This window comes from Dromiciops gliroides, chromosome 2 (assembly GCF_019393635.1).
Source record: "Dromiciops gliroides isolate mDroGli1 chromosome 2, mDroGli1.pri, whole genome shotgun sequence".
In the NCBI taxonomy this organism is placed as follows: domain Eukaryota; kingdom Metazoa; phylum Chordata; class Mammalia; order Microbiotheria; family Microbiotheriidae; genus Dromiciops; species Dromiciops gliroides.
In genome coordinates, this window is record NC_057862.1 from 222,958,371 (window position 1) to 222,977,811 (window position 19,441).

Consider the following 19,441-nt stretch of genomic DNA (forward strand, 5'->3'; position numbering starts at 1 on the left):
ACAGATGCTTTGTATGTTATAGACTTCAAAGAAAGGACTCCTCCAACATGAGGTTCTCTGATGCCTCATCCCACCCTCAAAGAATAAATGCATTGGTATGAAAACTGATACCCCTAGCCTGTCTGGTAGAGATAAGTGTGGATGACTTTTTTTTAAAGTTGCACTTCTTTCCTTTCTTCCATAAGCATCAACTTTACTCCTGCAAAAAGAGAACTCTATCAAGACCTGCCTTGATTTCTCTCCCTCCCCAAACCCCCAAATCAATTTTGATGGATAGCATTTCAGGTAATATGGACTTGAATTACAGTCCTGAGGTGACCTCCCCCAAAAAGCTGCAGTTCCTTTCTTTTGTGGTGATTATTTTTTTTCAATTAAGAATTCTGCAGTTTTCATTCCATTTCCTCAAATCCAGGACCAGTTCAGAAAAAGTTGTGAAACAATAAGTATGTGTGTGTGTGTGCATATATATGAGTGGACACTTTCAAATTGAATATGTATATATTGTATATTGTATATGTACATATATGTATATATGTATATCTCATTCTAAACTTTCCTTGTTTAAATTATAAAATGAAGACTCTTCATTGGGTTTTAGAGTGACTCCATGTTTTTGGTAGTCCTTAAAGGAGAGGAGTTTAAAAGTTGGATACTTTTACTCATCATAGCCTATGTCTTGCCTGAATTAGCATGATTGTTTAAGAAAAAAAGTTTTTTCATAAAGCTGGATATAGTTTGGGGAAAAAATAATCCCTCTTCTAACCTTTTCTATTTTTGTTGAAATCGCCAGCTTTCTTTCATTGTCCCTTAGGATGTAACCTTGCAGCTATTTTTTATTGCTCACCCTCCCACCAAACATATCCAAGAAATTGTCAGATCTTCTCATTTCTACCACAAAATCATTTCTCACATCTGATATCTTTTCTCTACTCATGTGGCTTGCACATTAGTTCAAATCCCCACTCACCTCTCAACTTTGTATTATAACAGCCCCCTGACTAATCTCCCTACTTTAAATCACTCCACCTCCATAGCAGTCACATGTGAGAGGAATATTTTTCAGGCTATTTTAGAGAAAAGGGATCTCTATGTCATCACCAGAGCACTAGAGTTAGAGCCAGAGGAACAGCTTAAAACCTGTTTGATTTTAGGAAAATCACTTAATGTCTTGTTCTTATCTCTCTTATCACGTATCTGTGGACTGTGGCTAGAGTTAGATAATCTTTAATTAGATATCCTCTTCCCATTATAGAGTCTATGATTTGATAGATATGGATTGAACTAAGTGACATCTTGGGTCCTTTCCATTGCGAAGATTCTGTGATTCTGTGAATCATCTTTATAATTTATGGTATAAAATACACAAATCTTAGAATCAGAATATCTTGGTTAAAGGTCAAATCCACCCCTCTTATTAGCTATGTGACTGGATTTATCAATTAATCTCTTTAAACATAGTTCCTTTATCTTTTCAAATTGAGATAACTTTTTATACCTGATTTCATAGGGCATTTATCTTCAATACTTCAAATATCTTCATTTGTTGGTGTTGGTATGGCTTCAAACAATCTTCCTCAATCCTATTATATAAAGATCAGACAATCCCTCTTCAGACTAATAGGTAGCTTCATCAATTGCCTTGGACCAAAAAAAAAGAAAAGAAAAAAAATACATATAATGTAGGCAATCTAGTGATAAGCTTTTCACTTGGACTGTACTTAAAGTCTTTCTTGCTCAGTAAAATCTTCAGAGTTTCATTGCCATGGCCTTTGTGAAAACCTAAAGCCACTTCTAAAGGCTGGGATGAGGTATCCAAGTTCAAGTTGAAAATTGTAAAGTGTTTTATAAATGTAAGTCCCTATACTTATTGTTACTATTTTGGTTGCTTTTGTTTGTTGGTTTGGTTTTTGTGGGACAATGAGGGTTAAGTGATTTGCCCAGGGTCACACAGCTAGTAAGTGTCAAGTGTTTGAGGCCCAATTTGAACTCAATTCCTCCTGAATCCAGGTATGGTGCTTTATCCACTGTGCTGCCTAGCTGCCCCCTATTACGGTTGCTTTTTAAAAATCTTTGCACCCCTCTTCAGTTCCATGTACATGAATTTATTAGTCACATTCATAAATGGTAGTGTCCAGGTATCCTTCTATTCTAAATTAAAAGCATTTTATAAAATCTTATAGAAATGTATGCCATTCTGAACACCACATATTACAAATCTTTGCAGTCCCTCTCAGAAGTTATACTAATTTATTATAATATTTAAAATATTTAGTTCTTAGTCTGACAAAGTCTGAATTTTGGTGTCAACACATCCATTGCATACTGCACCTACCTAGATGCTTAGGTTGCTGGCCCCAGGGAGTGATGTCATCCTTGATCTTTAGTACTCTATACCTATTTGTAGTTAGAGATAGAATAGCCTGAGAGTAGGGATTTTTTGTTTACCTTTTACCTTCTTCTGCTCCCAATTTGGCACATTGCCTTTGCTTTCTCACTACAGAACTGAGAATCAGACTCATTGTCTTTCTCACTTACAACAGTCCAGCAGGATCGATAGAATCAAGTATCATTGTCCCCTTTGGAGTCCAATGAAAATCAGTAGGGAATTTCTTTATCTTCCCAATTGCATTTTGTCTATATAAATTTTGTCTCTGTTAGGATAGAAGTCATCTGTGTTGAAAAAAAAATTCAGAAATGTGCCAGTTCGGAGAACTCTTCTCTAACTAACATCCCACCATTTTTTACAACAGCGGTTTGAAATTGATTCTGGCAAATTCCTAGAAAATTTAACAATTTTTTTTTTCTTAAAGTAAGTGAAGCTATGTAATCTGTCTTTGTGTGGTATTGTGAGTGTAAGTAATTTCCCAGTGTGCTACATTACTGCTTGTTCTCTCAACAAAGGAAGGAAAGTGTAAGAGTACAATGGATGGGGTAGAGATCACTAAAAGCCCATAATGGACCCTGAAGGAAAACAGTTAACCTGATGAAGCATTTGAGTAGGTAGCCTGAATGGGCATTTTAACCATTTTTGTAGATTTCTAACTCTTTCAACTGTCAGATATGCCTCTAGATACAAATCCTAATTCTAAAAACAACAGCTGATAACTTTCAGGGCATGTAAGGAAGAGATGATTTCAACTTCCATAAGTACCTTTTTTTCTCTCTATTCTTCTGTAATGGAAAGTTTGGGAAATTTGTATTCACCAGTCAACAAAGCAATAGTCTCTTCTCTAAGTAAGACAGTCTGCTATAGTGGGCAGAGCATTAGACTTATAATCCAAAGATCTGGGCTCTAGTTTTTTGCCCTTAGTTACTAGCTCTATGTCCTTGAGCAAGTCACTTTATTTTTATTTAACAAGTTTAATAATATTTAACAAATACTTATGAAGTATTTCACCTACTATATTCAATGTGCTACAGTAGGGAATCGAGTTAGAATAATGAGATGAAAAGAAAAGAAGGAAGGCAAGTGGGAAACAAGCATTTATTTTGTACCTATTATGTGCTAAGCACTTTACAAATATTGCCTCATTTGCTCTTTATAATAACCTTCAGAAGTAGGTACTGTTATTACCCTCATTCTGTGGTTGAGGAAATTGAGGCAGACAAAAGTTAAATGACTTGCCTAGGGTCATACAGCTAGTAAGTATCTGAGGCTGGATTTCAACTCAAGTCTTCATGACTCCAAGACCAGAACTCTACCTACTGTTCCATACAGCTGTCAACTAGCTTATGCTCTTGAAGAAGAGGTGACACTATGTTCCTGGAAATTAGTAGGTGCTTAATAAATGGAATGACTGGTATGCTTTTCTGCCTCAATGTATCTGGGATCTCACTTATGTGGCTATTCAAACTCTTACTAAGCTACAAAGGTGGAGATTATTTCCATTTTTTTTTCTTTTCTTTACTTTTTTCTTTTTCTTTTCTTTAGTGTGGGACAGTGAGGGTTAAGTGACTTGCCCAGGGTCATGCAGCTAGTGTCAAGTGTCCGAGGTCAGATTTGAACTCAGGTCCTCCTGAATCCAGGGTCAGTGCTTTATCCACTGTGCCATGTAGCTGCCCTGGTGGAGGTTACTTCCAATGGGTGAATTCCCTACCTGGAGTGAGACTTTAGGAAGAAGAGATGGGGCAGGATAGAGGATGTCAACAGTGTAGAATGGAAAGAAATGGCTAATGGATTGCTGCCTGGAGAGAAATTGTATCTTAAGTGACTAAAAAGAACTTGCAGTCTTCCAAACATAAGCTTTATTTCTTTGTATTCCCCTACCATGACTAACTTGATGAAGAACAATGAAGACATGTGTGGCCTTGAGAACTCCCTTCCAATAGAGATTCTAGGGAGATTCATCCAATTAGAAGAAGAGACCACAGGGGTGGAGAGCATTTTTGATGTGCAAATTTTGTGGCTAGGATGTGAAGCCTGGAGAGGCTGATACAGAGTTCAGTACATGCATTTCTAGCAATGCCATTTCACTATGGTTCTAAAGAAATTATAATGCCCAAGCCTCAGTTTCCTCATCTGTGAAAAAGAGATTGTGACAAATATGAGAACTTTTTGTTGTGAGGTAATTGATCTGTAAATCATAAACTATTATACAAATGTTTATATAATTATATAATTTGGGGCTTTTAAGATTCTTTTTCGAGCATGTACATGCACCCAAATGAGTATATTCCCCTTCAAAGTAGTCACCTTGGGAAGAAGCGTGTTTCTTTTAATGAAACCTCCATTGTTCAAAACATTTATGAGGTTCCTCTTTTGTAGGAACAATTTTATGGGTGTTGAGCAATTACTATGTAGAGAAACAATCACTATGTGCAGAAAATTCCTTCAGAATAAGGGCAAAATTCGAAATAGAAGATATGATTTCTAGCCCAAAGCTACATATAATATTGTGAAAGAAATAATACAATCACTGTTTAATCTGACACACAAATATATTTGTGAAACATAAATATAACTGGTAAGCCATGTGTAACTATAAGTGGCAGCCCGACAATGGAAAGAAAGCAATATATGGAGTCAGAAGACCTGGGTTTGATTCCTATCTTTGCTGCTCTGTTTGGCTTTGGGTCACTTAACTTCTCTGAGACTTAGTATCCTCATCTGTAAAAAAAGAATTAAAATCACAACCTCTGAGGTAAGTAGAGTGGTGGGGGGAGGCATGGACACTGACAATGGACATAGAGAACTTGGATTCATATTTTGGTTCTGCTACTTACCACTTCTGTGACCTTGAGCAAATTGGTTAATCTCCCTGTGACTCAGTTTCTTCATCTGTAAAATTTAGTGGTTGAATTACATGGCTTTTTAGGTCCCTTCTAGTTCTAGAACCTATGTATGGCTCTATCTAATATCTCAGGGATCCTATCACAAGATAATGCATGGAAAAATACATTGTAATTATAGGTATTACATACAATATTCATGTTCTTTAAGGCATGTGCATAAATGCTTGTATATGTGTGTACATGCATTTGTTTAAGCATGCATATGTGAATGCATGCATGTATTCACGTGTGTTTATTGACAGCATTAAAGAATGAGCACCTAGGGGCAGCTAGGTGGTGCAGTGGATAGAGCACTGGCCCTGGAGTCAGGAGTACCTGAGTTCAAATCCGGCCTCAGACACTTCACACTTACTAGCTGTGTGACCCTGGGCAAGTCACTTAACCCCAATTGCCTCACTAAAAAAAAAAAAAAAAAAAAAGAATGAGCACCTAGCATGGATCCATATTGGTAAGTGTTCAACTTTTTTACTGGGATGCTTGGTCTTTTATATGAAGTTATATCAGAAAAGGGACAGGGTTTGCTTGGGAACAGTCAGAGCAGTGTTTCAAAAGGGGACAATTTCACACTGGAAGCTTTCATATCCGTGATTTTTAAAAGTAAGTCTGGCACTCCAGACTTATATGTGCCTTATCCCTCTACTTGATCAAAGCTTCTTAAATGGTGGGTTGTGATTCCATATAGGGTCACATAACTGAATGTGGGGGTTGCAAAAAATTTGTCAGCTAAATGTTTGATTTGTATACCTATATACCCAGCATTGTGTAAAAATTTCTCGGGCAAAAAGAGGTCACAAATGGAAAAAGTTTAAGAAGGTCTGGTCTACATTATAGATTCAGGAAAGCAGACTGTCTTCTCTAAATTTTGAATCTATTCGAGTTTTCTGTGTGTGTTTAATAAATACTTGTTGTTAAATAAATTGCAAAGATTTTTTTTTTATTTAAGATTTTTTAATTTTTTGAGGGGCAATGAGGGTAAAGTGACTTGCCCAGGGTCACACAGCTAGTAAGTGTCAAGTGTCTGAGGCTGGATTTGAACTCAGGTCCTCCTAAATCCAGGGCCAGTGCTTGATCCACTGTGCCATCTAGCTGCCCCCGAAATTTTCTTTGATGATACTAATATACAGGTATTAATGAAAAAAAAAATTTCTCTTGTGTAAACTGGCTAGTCTGCTACTTTTGATATAAGTCTATAAGAACTCCTTTCCTTCCAGGTAATTTACAATAATGAAAATATATTTAAGGCTCTTTCTCCCTTACCTGTAAAATGTCATACAAACAATATTTTGTGGGTAAGCAAATTGTAAATTCAAAAGCTTAGAAAATTCTAGAATTGAACATTAGAGGTGATTTCATTCATCATACCAAGGAAACTGAGGCTGCAGATGGTTAAGGTACATCTGGAACTGGAGCTTTGGGGTTCCTTATTCTAAGATCAAAGTTCTTTTCTCAATATCATATTTTTATAACTCATGATCATAACATGGAACTACATGTATATGTATATGTGCAAAACCCATTTATGGAATGTGATAAATAAATGTAAAATACAGCAAAGCCTAGTTCCTACACTTGAGACAGCACAGTACATGGCAACATGTATTATATACATAATACAGTGTAATTCAGATTTGGAATAATAGCACCCAGAATTGAGCTTCATTTCTGGTACCACCTAGATACGACACTCAACCTCTCTGAATCTCAATTTTGTCACCTGTATAATGGAAATAATAATACTAACCCTATTTGCACGATACACTTATTTTGAAGAAAGAAGGAATTTTGGAATTTTAATATAAATTATAAAATGTATTAATTATTAAATAACTGGAATGGAAATAAAAGGGAAAATGCATAACTATCACTAAAATATGTGTACTTTGGCTACATGATGGAGACACAGTATATCATGCTGAATAGAGAGCTGTCCTTTGAATCAAGGAGACCTGGGGTCAGGGCCTACTTTGAACACTTATTAGCTATGAGGCCAGAGGTAAGGTACTTGATCTTGGTGCCTCGACAAGACAAGAGGAGTTGCTTATCTGTAGTAGTCCATACAAGGGATTTCCCATATCAGTAGGTGATGGAACCACAGGTCTAGAACAAAAAAGCCAAAACCAAAACCAAAAATCAAATCTAAATGACAAAAAAGGGGAGAAGAAAAGAACTATCTTATAGGGACGTGGTTGACAATGTGTCAGTAATGAAACCAGAGAGATCTGCTTAGTGAAATGGCTTATCAAAACATGTGTTTCTCAATATTCTGTCACTTTCAGAGGACATTTCTGGCCCAAATGGCTAATTAGTGCCTCATCGAAGCAGCCAAAACTCTCCCCCTCTCCCAATCCCAGTCTAGACTCTTATTCCTGTCTTTGTATATTTCTTATAATTGGTGAGCAGCTAGACCCAGTCATATGTGACTGACAGCTGGCAGCTGTCAATAGGCTACTTTAACACAGTAAAGTGACAGACTTGCAAACCCATCCAAATCACTTAGATTGAGAGATCTTGCACATACTTTCATGTATTAATTCTCTTATTTTAATAATAATAGCCCCTCATATTTTTATGGCACTATTTTCTTTTTAATCTAGTGAGGGGCTCAGTTGGTCCTCACAGCAACTTTGTGAAGGAGATTGTGCAAGTATAATTGTTCCTATTTTATAGATCAGGAAACTGAAGCCCTGAAGAGTTAAGTGACTTACTTGAAGCCACACAGATAATAAGCGATCAAAATGAGATTCAAAGGGGCAGCTAGGTGGCACAGTGGATAAAACACCAGCCCTGGATTCAAGGGAACCTGAGTTCAAGTTTGACCTCAGACACTTGACACTTACTAGCTGTGTGACCCTAGGCAAGTCACTTAATCGTCATTGCCCCACCAAAACAACAACAATAACAACAACAAAAACACCAACACACACACAATGAGATTCAAACCCAAGTCTTCCAAGTCCAAATCCATGCCTTTTCCAGTAAATTATTCACCAGTATTGTTTCTGTAAGACATATCTAGTTGAATAATAAGATTCATTATATCTTTTCCTGCCCATCCTACCTTATCATGGTGTTTTCAGATTATTAAAGTTGGGGCAGACTGACTGGAAGTTATTGGCATCTGGGTCTTAAAATCTGTACAGAGAGGAGAGATTAAGCAGAAGGAACACTGGGGAATTCCAATCTGAGGACCTGGGTTCAAGTTTCACCTTTGCCCCTTAGTAATTATATGCCCTTAGGCCAATTATGTAGATTTCTTCCCCTTATCCACAAAATAAGCATAATAATTCCTGTCCTGCTTATTTTATAGGATTCTTTTGAGGACCAGATGAGATAATCCAGGTGAAACTGATTTGTAAGTGGCATCTATATTAATGTTGTTCAATATACACAATGACTCTAATGGAGATATTTATAAAGCACTTAGCATGGAGCCTTGGCACATAATGGGCACTTAATAAATGCTTATTTTATCCATCCGTCCATGTAAATGGGAATAAAAGAAACTGAATGCTGTGTAATTATCATAATCTAGTGTAGATCCATGAAGAAATTAGTAGCTGTACCTTCCTCCCTTCTTTACAGAGGTGAAGGACTATGGGTGTTGAAGATTAAATACATTGTCAGGATTACTTAATCTGTTGGTAAATTTTCCTAGTGCTCTTTTTTAACTCTTTCATTTTTATTCTTATTTGAAAAGGATAGTTATCTTGGTAGGGGAGATGAAAGGGTATATTTAGAAATGAAGGTGATGTCAAAACAAAATAATAACATTTAAAACAAATGTATATTATTATGATTGCTCAGCACACAACTTTGGAAAATAGTAGATGCTCAGTAAATGCATTTCAAAAGACCTATTCTGGGAATGAAGATTAGGGATAGATTTAGAGGACATAAAACCATTTAGAGAACATAAAGCCATAGGGTGACACTTTTAAAAATGAACCAGAGACATAAAGCAAGTGCCAATCCATCTATTGACACATGGTTTCTGAATACCTACCATGTGTAATTTAATTTAGAGAAATTCACACTATATTCATGAAGTGCCTGCTATTTTTAAGGCACTATATTAGTCCCTGGGGTAGCAGTGTGCTAGCTGGAAACATTGGTTAAGTTTTCAGTGTGAGGATCTACAGCTCAGAAATCAGCAAACACTACAAATTAGGGCTTGAGTTATTGTTTTGTTGATTATTTAAGAAAGTAATAAGAGAAAATGTCATTATTGTAGATGAAACTTCAAAGTCTGTTCTCCCACAAAAATCTCATTATTAAACATTTACCAGTACCTCTCAGCACTGGGGATATAAATTAGAGAAATTGAAATTATCCTCTAGAAACTTTTATGGTCAGCTGGAATGACATAAGTTAGACATTGTGAATATGATAAAAAGGTAAGATGTGATGGAGAGAAAGAAGATAAAGTTTTCTTGGTTATTTGAATTTGCCCTCAATTGTGCTTGATCAGGTAGATTGGCTCCTAACAGATGAGGGGTGGTCATTTATATTATAACAAAAATTGGACAGTGGAAGAGACTTAATAGCTATGTCCTAATGATGGCACATGTATAATCTATATCAAATTAATTACATTTTCAGGAAAGGAGGAAAGGAGGGGAAAGAGGGAGGGAGAGAATTTGAAATTCCAAATTTGAAAAAAATGTAAAAATTATTTTTGCATATAATTGGGATTAACAATGAAATATTTTTAAAAAGATAAGGCCTAAAAATTACCTCAGGCATCTAGAAATCACATGACTTGTTGGCAAAAGACATACCTCTTTAAAAAAAATATTGAAAACCAATTCTTCTTGACTCCAAGCATAGTACTATATTCATCCATAGGTCCTTATAGCTAGAGCTGGAAAAGACTTCAGATGCCATCTTGTACAACTCCCTCCTTTTGTTTATTCATCCCCTAAAACTTCCTTTTTGCAGATGAAGAAACTGAGGCCTGGAAAGATTAAGTGACTGATTCAAAGTCACAGAAGTAATAATCCCCCTTTCTATTCATATAAGGGAAGAAAATTAGCATTTATATAGCACCTATTAGAATATTAGTGAATCAAATAGCAAGTAAAGCAAGACCTTCCAGTATTATTTTTTCCCTTTGGTAGTCTGTTTTGTAAATGAGAAGCAATGGGTTGTGAAGAAAAGGAACCTGGATATTGAGTACTATTTAGGAAACAAGGAAGCAAGCACTTATCAAGTGCCTATTATGTGCTATTATCCCGAGATTTACAAATATAATCGCATTTTACCCTCACAACAGCCCTGGGATGGAGGTGCTATTATTATCATCATTTTACAGTTGAGGAAGCTGAAATAAATAGAGCATAAATGACTTGATCAGGGTTATATTGCTAGTAAGTATCTGAGGCTGGATTTGAACTCAGGTCTTCCTGACTCCAGACACAGTACTCTTTCTACTGACCCATCTAACTCTCTCAAATTCAGACTTCATGATTTAGTAGTTTTGTGTTTGAGCAAAACTTAAATCACCTCTCTGGATTTCATTTGCCTCATTTGAAAAATGAGAATGTTGATTAAGCAGGGCTATTTATACTTTTTCCGTTCATGACCCGTTTTCACCCAAGAAATTTTTATGAGACCCCAGATATATACGTATATTAAAATAGGCATACATAACCTTTTACTGTTGCCAAATTTTTCACAGCCACCACATTCAGTTATGTAACTCCAAAGGGGTTTGTGACCCACAGTTTAAGAAGCTAGGGATTAGAGGAAGACTAACTATGATTCTTGCTCTAACAATTTACTCTAAGACTTTGGGTCCCTTAACTCATTTACTCAAATGGGCCTGTGACCGCACTGATTTTGATCTTCTCTCCAAATATATATTGTATCCCCATCCATGTTTCTCCAACTCTTATCCCTTAAAGCTTGAAAATATCATCATATTATTTGTTCTATAGATAAAGACAATTCGACAAATTCCCACAAGTCAAATAATGCCAAATTTGGCATATGTTTTCATGACATCCTGGAAAAGTCACTTAAATGATCTAAAACTTATTTTCCTCATCTGTAAAATGTGGATAATTATAATAGATGTTACCCAAACTGCCAAGAAATTATTTTGCCATCAAGTAAGTGATGTATGAATGTAAGTTAATCAAATATAAATTTTAATTCAAAAATTAGCATCATGGTGTCACAGTGTAAAGAGCACTGGACCTGTAGTTAGGAGAAGTTGAGTTCCAAAACAGCCAAGATTTCTTGAACTCAGGAACCCTAAGTTCAAATCCAGTCTCAACCTGCCTATGTGAACATAGGGAACTCACTTAATCTCTATCTACCTCAAGGTCCTCATTTATGAAATAAAGATTACAAATGACATCTACTTCTTGTAGTTGTTGTTAGGTTTAAAGTAATATAATATTTGTAAAGTGCTTCACAAACATTAAAGCTTTCTATAAATGCTATTATTTTATTATATTATGATGATTAAATTACTGTAGCAATGTGAACTTTTATGATATAATCTATTTTTTTAATGATTTTGCCTCACTATACCTCAGAATAATGGCGCTATTTATTCCTTTTTGTACAACTACATTAAGAAACTAACTCTCTACTTGTCTCCAAGATGTTTATTTTTCATAAAAGAAAAAATCTGTACTGACTGTTACTCTTAGTTCTTCCCACAATTTAGTATTTCAAACATTTGGAACCATTTTGGCTAAAAAGGGAAAAAATGTTGAAAAAATCTTGAGCTGGCAATGTTCGAACACATTGTTAAACAAACAGAACCACAGCACTGGCCACCCATGCTGGAAGTCTATGTCTAGGACTTCTGTGATTAGTCAACAGCCTTGACAATCACTCTCTGCATGTATATGCAACATTTGAATGGGGAATTTGAGAGACCATGTGGACCTAAGTGGGCCTCAGTCAAGCAACTTAACTGGCCTATACTATCATGAGCTCTAAGCACAGGTTTTATGACCTCTAAGATACCTTACAGCTATGCATCTCAAATTCAAGTCATGTCATTTATATAGTTACCTTTCTAGGAAATGACTGAGAAAATCCCAAGTTTTGTTTTCTAGGCTGCTTTGGTGGAAAAAACAGGACTGGGATTGGGAAGGCTTCGATACTATCCCTATTTATACTATCTAGCTATATTAGTAGAACTTGGGCAACACATTTAGCTTCAATTAGCATAAGGTTTTGTTTTATTTTTGTTTTAATCTGCAGAATGAAAAAATGAATGAAAATGAATGAGTTAATGGAAAAAACATGCATTAAGCACTTACTATGTGGCACTTTTTCTGCCATGAGGGATACAAATACAAAAATGAGACAATCTTTCCCTGAAGGAAACTACATTCTAATGGGGGGAGACAACATATATAAGGAGGTGGCAGCTAAGGGAAAGAGTTTTAGTCTGGGGAATTATGAGTAGAGCCATTAGGTAGCTAGTTAGGAATTCTAGTAGCAATCAACTGATTTGGTTACTATTCCCAAAGTAAGATGTGAAATGTGTGTGTGTGTGTGTGTGTGTGTGTGTGTGTGTGTGTGTGTGTGTGTGTGTGTGTGTGGTGGGGAGTATATACGTGCCTGTGGGTGGTGGTAGTGGTGGTAGTGGGGAGTAGAGTCAGAGGCAGGGGTGCAGTATTAGCAGAGCCTGGGCCCTGGCATCTTAGCAGATTGTTACTGCATGGAATTCAAATTAGGGACTGGGTCTCTGCCTTTCAAAGATGGCATGATTCAATTTATCACAATAATAGAAAATATTATTTCACTTTTTATATAGTGGTTTAGTTAAACTTACTTGCTCACCAATCAAGACAGTTCAGGCAAAGGACAGAGTTACAAAGATGAGTGGATTAATTCCTTTGGGGCACTAGGGTAGGGGGAGATGAGTCAGATGAATTGTCCCTGGAAATTAAGTCTGGGAGTTGACTGCTCCAGGTAGGGAGAAGCTGGCAAAACAGTAAAGTAGACATCAAGATACGTGCCTACACGAGCTGATTTATGAAAACCAAATAAAAGAATTGCTAGGTGAGTTTTAGGTGTTTAGTGTGAAAGATTATAGTGAAAAGTTTGTTCAAACTAGTTTCCTAAGCTTCTGGTATAGGAAATCTAGATCAGTGTTAATGGGTAGAAGGGTGATAAATAGCAAAGAGAAACATAGAGAAATGACAACCTGAAATGGAGCATCAATGCCTCACTGAAATTATGTAGTTCTATAAACAAAGTGTTAGAGAAGAAATAAGGCCTTTCCAGACTAAGGGTCCTTAAATGATTTTTGTTTTGTTTTGTTTTGTTTTTGGTCATGAGTCCATTTAATAGTCTGGTAAAGCCTTTAGGACCTAGAGACAAGTAGTAACAATGTGGATTGAACCCCAGAATGAGAGTAGGGTCTCAGTACTAGCCTGAAGATTATGTAAATGCTGAAGTGCTTCAAATAACCAGGGCAGGAATCTAAAACTGAAGAGAAACCTACAATTCTACAATTCAGAACCTGCCAGATAGCTGAAGGTAATTGAAACCAACAGCGTCTACTATTGCTCAGACCTGAACCCAGGTCAGAAACTTGTAGAACTATTACCAGAGAGGACCTAGAACTGATTATTTTGTAATATTGATAACTTGCTAGTCCCCACCTTGAGCTCTCTTTAGGATGCTGGGATAAAAACAACACTCAGTATCAAAAGTGGGCAGCAACAGGACCAGCTCAAATCTTCCTTCTAGAAGCCTGTGGATTATGATCCTAATGTCAAGTCCAAGGTCATAAAGTAAGTCTGGAAGAATGAGCAAACAAGAACAACTAAAATCTAACTATATTGTGGCATGCTCACTCAAGTCATAAACTCAGAAGAATAGAATAATTCTAAAACATCTACAAGCAAAGCCTCACAGAAAAGTAAGCTCAAGTACAAATTCAACTAGAGTTCCTGGAAGACATAAAGCAAGAATTTTTTAAACAGAGTTAATTTTTTTAATTAATGAAATGAACAAGGGCTAGGGGGAAAAATGAAAAGAAATGGAGGTTCCAAAAAAAAAAACTGCAATGGAAGTTAATAGTTTGGCACAGAGGTACAGAACATTGCTCATGCAAGATACTCTCTAAATATTAGAATGAACCAAATAGAAGCCAATGCCTTTAAAAATCATAAGAAATATTCAAATAAAATCAAAAGACTAGAAAAAGGGGGAAATGAAATATTTCAAAGCAAAAACAACTGAACTAGAAAACAGATTAAGAGGAAAAATAACAGCAACCTACGAATCATTGGATTATGGAAAGGCATGACCAAAAAAGAGCCTAAATCTCATGTTTCAAAAATTCTTAAAAGAAAACTGCCTCTTAAAAATGGAGGACAAAGTATAAATTGAAGAAATTTACTGGTGACCTTCCTGAAAAACAAAACAAAATAAAACAGCAACAAACAAGCAAGCAAACAAACAAACAAAAATGAGAAATGAAAATGAAAAAAATACAAAATCAAAACTCTCAGGAATATTATATAAATCCAGAACTTTCAAGTCAAAGTAAAAATATTGTAATCAGACAGAAATAAAGAATTCAAGTACCAAGTAACCACAGTCAGGATCACACACTATCTAGCAGGCATCTGTGTAAAGGACTAGAGAGCTTAGAATACAATATTCCACAAGGTATAGGATATGGGCTTAAAGCCAAAAATTACTTGCCCACCAAAGCTGAATGCAGTCTTCTAGGGGGAAAAAATTGAAAGGGAGGACTTCCAAACATTCCTGATGAAAATGCCAGATGTGTGTAGAACCTTTAAAGTTCAAATACAAGAATTAAGAGAAACACAAGATATATACAATCATAAGGGACTAAACAGTGATAAATTGCTTATAGTCTAATATGGGGAGAATATAGATATGTCCCCTCTGAACTCTATCACCATCAGAGGTCATAGAAGGAGTCTATAAAGAAGGCCTGGGAATGGTTTTCTTATGCTTTGATAATCTTAAAAGAATGGAAAGAAAGGAGAAAGGGAATATACTGTAGGGTGTTGGGTGAGGAGGAAGAAAAAGGAGCATAACAGAAAATTATCTCAAGTAATTGGAAGTGTAAATTTGAAGTTTAAACACACACACAGAGGACAAGGGAGAGGTGCAGTGACTAACACTTGAATTTGACTCTTCTTTGAAATGGTCAAAGGAGATAATACAAAGGAAAGGTAGAAGAGGAGAAGGGGAATTAGAGGGAGGATAGATTAAGGGAGAGAGCAAGTCCTAAACAAAAGAAACTTTGAGGTCCCACAAAAATATTGATTGTTCTTTTTGAGGTGGAAATGAATGAGGATGAGAGGAATGCCTGAACAAGTTACAGTACATAAAGGTGATGGAATACTATTGTGCTATAAGAAAGTTTGAAGGACATCATTTTGGAGAAATCTGGACAAATATATAAACTAATGCAGTTATTAGTATTATGATGTGGATCATGATCAATAGAACAATTTGTAGAATAACAACAAACTTATAAAGACAAAAAATTTTGAAATACTTGGGAACTCTCGTGAGTGTAATAGGCAAGATTCCGAAGGATTAATGATGAACCATGCTACCTACCTCCTCACAGATAATTGAAAGTTTCTGAGTACAAAATCACACCTACACAACACACTCCACAGATATATGTATAAATATGTATATATACATACTATATATGTAAATATATTTATATGTATATATGGGAAGTGGCAGAAGGGATAGAAAGCAGATTGTTGCCAATTGAAAAAACAATTTGTTTAAAAATATATTCTGGCTTTCCAAGCCTTCTCTAATCTGGCCCCTTCCTCCCTTTCCAGTCTTCCCACACCTTCCTTCCTTCCTTCCATGTACTCAGCCATCCAGTGACAGAGAATCAATCAATAAATATTAAGTATCTACTATGTTCCAGGCACTTTACTAAGTGCTGGGAATACAAAGAAAGCCAAAAGACAGTCCTTTCTCTCAAGGAGCTCATAGGCTAATTGGCCTCCTTGCTGTTCCTAGAACAAAAACACTGTTTACTGACTCTAGACATTTTTACTGGCTATATTCCATGCCTAGAACTCCATCCTCCTTATCTCCACCTTCTAACTTCCTTCAAGTTCTAGCCCAGTTTCTACGCTCTAAAAGAAGCCTTTCTTGGTCCTCTATACCCTTATTGTCTTCCCTCTGCTATTATCTCTATTTTTTCCTTTACTTATCTTTCTGGCTCATAATTGTTTGCTTGTTTCTGTCACTATATCATTGTGGACTTCTGGACCTTTCTTTGTATTCCCAGTGAAATTTATTAATTCTACTATTGTCAGATAGATATAGTATGCTGAACCCCAATAATCTAGCCCAACCTGTGGATTACAGATAGGGAAACAGCAGCCAAATCTCATTACCCCCATCCACTGGACTAGGGTAAATGCTTATGGAATTGAATTGAATTGAATTGAATTGAATTGAATTGAATTGAATTGAATTGAAATAGCACTTCATCAGATCTTTAAAAAAAAAAATTCCACTGCAGGCTAGCTAGCAGAAAAAGCATTGAGTGATACACAGTGGTTTTATTATAATAGGTGCTAAATAAATATTCGTTGACTGATTGATGTTCTTCTCAACTTCTGGCAGGCCTCAAAATCAGCTTAAATGGGAAAAAAGAAAAGTAAAGTATTCAGTAGTGGAACATTGTGCAAAATGAAAGGAAAAAAAAAAAAGAAAAATCTTAGTCAAGGAACTATAACTGTGAGTGGGAAACCATTGAACTTCCTAATGAGTCCTTAAAGTCTCTTTGGAGATAAAGAAATGTCATCATAACAATGCATGAGCAGTTTAAGGATATTAAACATGGCCCAAGTGCTCTAGCCTTGGAAGATAAAAGGAACAGTTCCTCAAGTTGCCCAAGATAATTTTTCTGCATGTAATAATAGCATTCCTCCTCCTCCTGTTTCAGCTGGGAAACCTGGCAAGGGCTGATAAGGTTCAGGCTGGGAACTGCCCAGGTTTTGATGGCCCCTCCCTTGCCGTGGCCACTTCAAAGAGACTTGGCATTATCTGCTGCTTGACTGGGAGACAAACACATGGCAGCTCTGATATTTAAATTCCTCTCATCCCTATAATCATTTCACCCTGTCAAGGGAAAAGAGAAGGGGAAAAAGAGAGGGGAGGGGGAGGATAAAGGGAAAGAAAAAAAAAAGAATCCTAGAACTTGGGAACTTCCAGCCAGGGGTCAATCTTAACTGGCTGCATCTGTGACCATTTTCTCCCCTTTTCTTTTCTTCCCACTTCAGGCTCACTTGCCAGTTTGCTTCTGGTGAGCAAGGAATATGGCCATAGTTTGTGAACTATATATAGGCTTTTTGGTTATTGTCCAGGCGTGAGCCTATACCTGAGTGCTTCCTTTTCTTGAGTGTGTATCTTTTAATCTTTTCATGATTTCTTTTCTGTTGCCCTGGTATGTGTAGTTTAATAAGCTTAAGTAATAGGATGTTTCAGTTTGCAACACTGCCAGCCATAGTATCTTCAAACCCCAATTTGAAAGGCCAAAATAACTTATTTCAATTACTTTGTCAAGCATAAGCTTGAAGCTTCTCACCCTTGGAGAGGGGTTGGTGGTGGTGTCATTTTTTTTTTCCTTTTGAGGTGAGATTAAATTTAAATGATAATAAAAGTGCCAAAATAATGTGAATGCACAAGCCAAAAGGGGTGATGCCCTTCTTGGCTGACTGGTTCCCTATTGGGTACCTGTCATAATTTATAAGATGTAATCCTCATATGAACAGAACAAAGCCCTCCAATCTTGATAAGGGAACTCTGGGACGCCTCGGTTAAATAGGGCTCGGTGTCATAAGGTCGTTCAACACTGGTGATTTAGGGATCATCTTTTTCAAAAGTACCAGCTTGACCCAGCTCAGGATAACCAGGTTAAGGAATATGGTGAAATCTCCTGCTTGATAATTTCTTTCTTTCTTTTTCTTTTCTCTCTCTCTTTCCCTGCCCCCCCCCTCTCTCAAGAATGTTACCTCTTCGGATCAGCTACAAAGCAACTGAAATTCCTTTCTATAAAAATAAGAGGTCTGTTTTATATAAAACCCCTTTGCATATACACCCACACCCACATTTGCTTGTTTTCCTTAGCAGAGTCCAGATCTTAAAATAATTAGACTAGGAAGGGGGGGGGGGGTTGGAGTTGGGATTAGAAATCCATTTTTTTTTGGAGGGGGGAGGAAGATGACATAAATAATTCATGTGCTTTTCAAGTGAGAGATTAGACAAGGAAAAAAATATTAGGTATAGAGAATGTATCACATTATATGTGTATCCATGCAGATTGCTATCCTTGCCTGTTCATTTAACTGAAGGATTTCAGAAATATGGTGAATAGTTCAGATGATTGAGGTGAAACATTAGTGAAAATGTACTTGTTTTTCCAACTAGGAGTTCTAAGTACATCCCTAAGGTAGGAATTTAAGCCATCTGTATTCAAAATACAACAAAATATTTGGAACTTATAAGTGGTAAACAGTGAAATTTTATATCCAAAGTATAGAAATTTTCTTTCTTTGGAAAATTCAAAGTTTTAGCTTTAATCATCCCAAATATCCTTAGCCTTTATTTATTCAGGATCTTGTAAATGGGGATTTAGCAACTAGAAGTGATGAAGTCAGGAGTCTGCTGAAAAGCAACTCCTTTTTAGGAATAGCTCCTCTATTAGTGCTCTACTGTGTCTTAGAGTCACACCTTTGGGTTAAGTTAATATGTCCCCTGTAGGCCTCAGTTAAAATGCAAATATTGCAATGAAAAGTAGTTCAATTTACCAAAAGGAGTGCTGAACTTGTAGGCAACAGCTCTCGGGGTTCAAAACTATTACTAGAAGCAAAACTATGTCCAACTCATTCAATTTATCTGAGCTTTAGTTTTCTCCTCAGTAAAATGGAAATAATAAAATACCTTTTAATAATAAACCTATTTCATAAAGTTTTGTAAGAATCACGCTTAACAACCAATCAGTGTGTATTAAATTTCTAGCTATACTGAAGGTCTAGTTGAAGTTAGATAAGGCAAATTTGTAGGGGAGTCAATCATCAGGGTTCCTTCAAGCAATTGGGAATAGAAGATATCAATAATGGGAAAAAAATTAGAAGATAGGTTTCAGCAAGGT